The sequence below is a fragment of the Halyomorpha halys genome, unplaced genomic scaffold (assembly GCF_000696795.3).
Source record: "Halyomorpha halys isolate HHAL.00 unplaced genomic scaffold, Hhal_1.1 Scaffold2752.1, whole genome shotgun sequence".
NCBI lineage: Eukaryota > Metazoa > Arthropoda > Insecta > Hemiptera > Pentatomidae > Halyomorpha > Halyomorpha halys.
The window spans coordinates 42,004-44,383 of NW_027105080.1; the positions used below are offsets into that span (position 1 = coordinate 42,004).

General features: G+C 29.0%; 1 protein-coding gene across 6 annotated transcripts in view; it reads left to right on the top strand.

Annotated features, from left to right (window-relative positions):
- Window positions 1–202: 202 nt before the first annotated feature.
- Window positions 203–2,380, top strand: part of LOC106691696 (uncharacterized) — a 22,136-nt gene continuing 19,958 nt past the window's right edge. For 2 of the 6 annotated variants that reach the window (XM_014437548.2, XM_014437550.2), the window contains exon 1: window positions 206–379. The gene's annotated coding sequence lies outside the window, so the exon portion shown is untranslated. Of the gene's footprint in view, window positions 380–2,380 lie in introns of all 6 variants that reach the window. The other 4 variants (XM_014437549.2, XM_067048432.1, XM_067048419.1 and 1 more) reach the window with 4 other exon arrangements.

Below are 2,380 nucleotides of genomic sequence, written 5' to 3' on the forward strand. Positions count from 1 at the left end.
TGGGTCCGAAAGAGGATTATAGTTTTATTGCTAGACCATGACCGATTCTCGCCGACAGGGGGTAAGTGAAATAAGACCTGTCTCGGGCTAATACACACTTAGATCCCATTAGAGGAGAACTTTCCACTTCATCAATACCTTTTCGAAAATTCATAAATCATCTGTTTATTTATTGATAGCATTTTTATTGGTTTTTATGAGTGAATATTAGACAAACCACATGGTGCACGAGTTTTATAGAAAAAAATCCTATGTGGGACATCAAAATTATTTGTGGACGAACGTAAATACAAACAGACAAAAATACAATTCATGAACAATATCGTTTAGGAGGAAGCAAATTGAATCAAGACAGAGGAAATGCAGAGAGTGTTTAATTGTGAGTAATTTGTACAGTTTTTCTGGGTAAGAAATAAACAATATTGTAGTAACGCAGGCGGGTGCAGGTGTTGGTTTGGGGTCGTTAAGAATATTGTTCTTCTGCGTCTACTTACTATAATAGATACTATTTTATTATAATATTTTGGTAACTCCTGTTGAAACAAAGCTCTGGTACTATAGTATATCCTACATTTTCGTGTTTGCTAAGCTTAGTTCATAACCTAAACTTTTTAAAATCATCAAATGAATTCATATCATGTCAATACGAGTAAATGTATGTACTTTTATATATACAGATAGGTGATATCTTTTCTAATATCCAAATGTTTTTTTTAATAAACGAACAAGAGACGGAAGTTCCAATTTTAATATTTCCCATTGTTTGAGTTCCGTTCCGTTTCAAAGCGCACTCTGTGTTATGTCCTTAAAACAATACTTATCAAAGAAGGTATTTTCTAAGAGAAACATGTTCATTATATAATCCTGAAGCTCGCTTTATTTATTTTTTTTTAGATGTATCTTTTATTTTTGCATTTATGGTCTTTCTGAAGCTTGTAGCTTCATGTACCTTCTATAATATTTAAAATTATAATTTTTTTTTTTTTAATGTAGTGAATAGGAATCCAGCTTTTAATTTACTGTTTTATTATAATATTGTATTTCATCATTAAATAGATCTTTTATTAGTTTTTTGTATACATTTGTTGTATTTTTTGAATACACGATTGACCTTGGTTTCACGTTTGCGTGTTAAAATTCATAGATGCTCTACAAAGTACATTTTCTTTTTTTTTCAGTTTTGTACTTTATACTTTTTAATGCCAAACTCAAATTTAGTGTTGGATATTTTTTGATCGAGCACGCGTTCAGCGTTTTGAGTGCGACTACAGGTTTTATTAATAACTTAGTCCCATCGGCCATATTTTCTGCCATTTTGAGTAATAATATATCCTATTATTAATTATTACACATCTGAAGACTTCCATAAGGTTAACATATGAAACTCCCCAACGAATCATTTGAAGTTGAGACTTGTTCTTAAATCCTCGCAAATACAAATCAGTTTGGTATCTGGTTATAAGCCATGACAGTAGACCTTATGTTCTTTGAGATAAAATGTAAGCAAAAGAAATTATTCATATGATTTCTGGAGAGCCAATCACCAGTTAATCGTTTATTTTAATTTTAGATCTACGAAATGACTGTTTCTGTCTGTGATGTGCTATATTCATGCCCTGAGAAATAATATGTGATAATATTATTTAGTTCTATTTAGAAATTCAACTCTCTAACTGAGTGTAATAAGTGATTGGAATATTGTAATTATTGTTTTGTGAATGCAGTTCTGCAAATTGCCCATTTCAATTAAGTTTTGTTTTATTTGCATAATATTAAGCCAAATAATGGCTAAAGCACTATACTAAAGTTAATCAGTAACAAAAATATTGCATATGAGAATGGTCAGAAACATTGTAGATTTTAATTTTTTTTTTTATAAGTTACAAAAGAAAAACTACAAAACAAAAGAGGTACACAGTTATAGGTACCAGATTTTAACTAAATGTGTCAGTTTTATTTATATTTAATTTTTTAAGTTTTTAGTATTATATTTACTTACAATTATACAAAATATTTATATTCAGGTAATGATATGTTATATTCAATGAGTTGAGAATAAATCTTTCTAATAAGATATCACACCTTTCTTTTTACTTTGATATGTTTATATATCCGTCCTGCAGGTATCTTAAAAAAATATTTTTACCGCTACCCTATTTAGTTCGAATAGGTTTTTTGTTAGTACATATGCGGCGTTTTCAAGATTCGATTGACTTTTGGGAGTGAAATTCGATAATTTTTTTTTTTTTATTATTTATTTATTGTAATTTACAACTGTACAAAATAATACAACAGGTAAATATGTAGTATGTTTCATATACACTTGAAAATCTTGGGAAGGAACCACCCATTGGTGGTACTTCAAACATTAATTTAAACT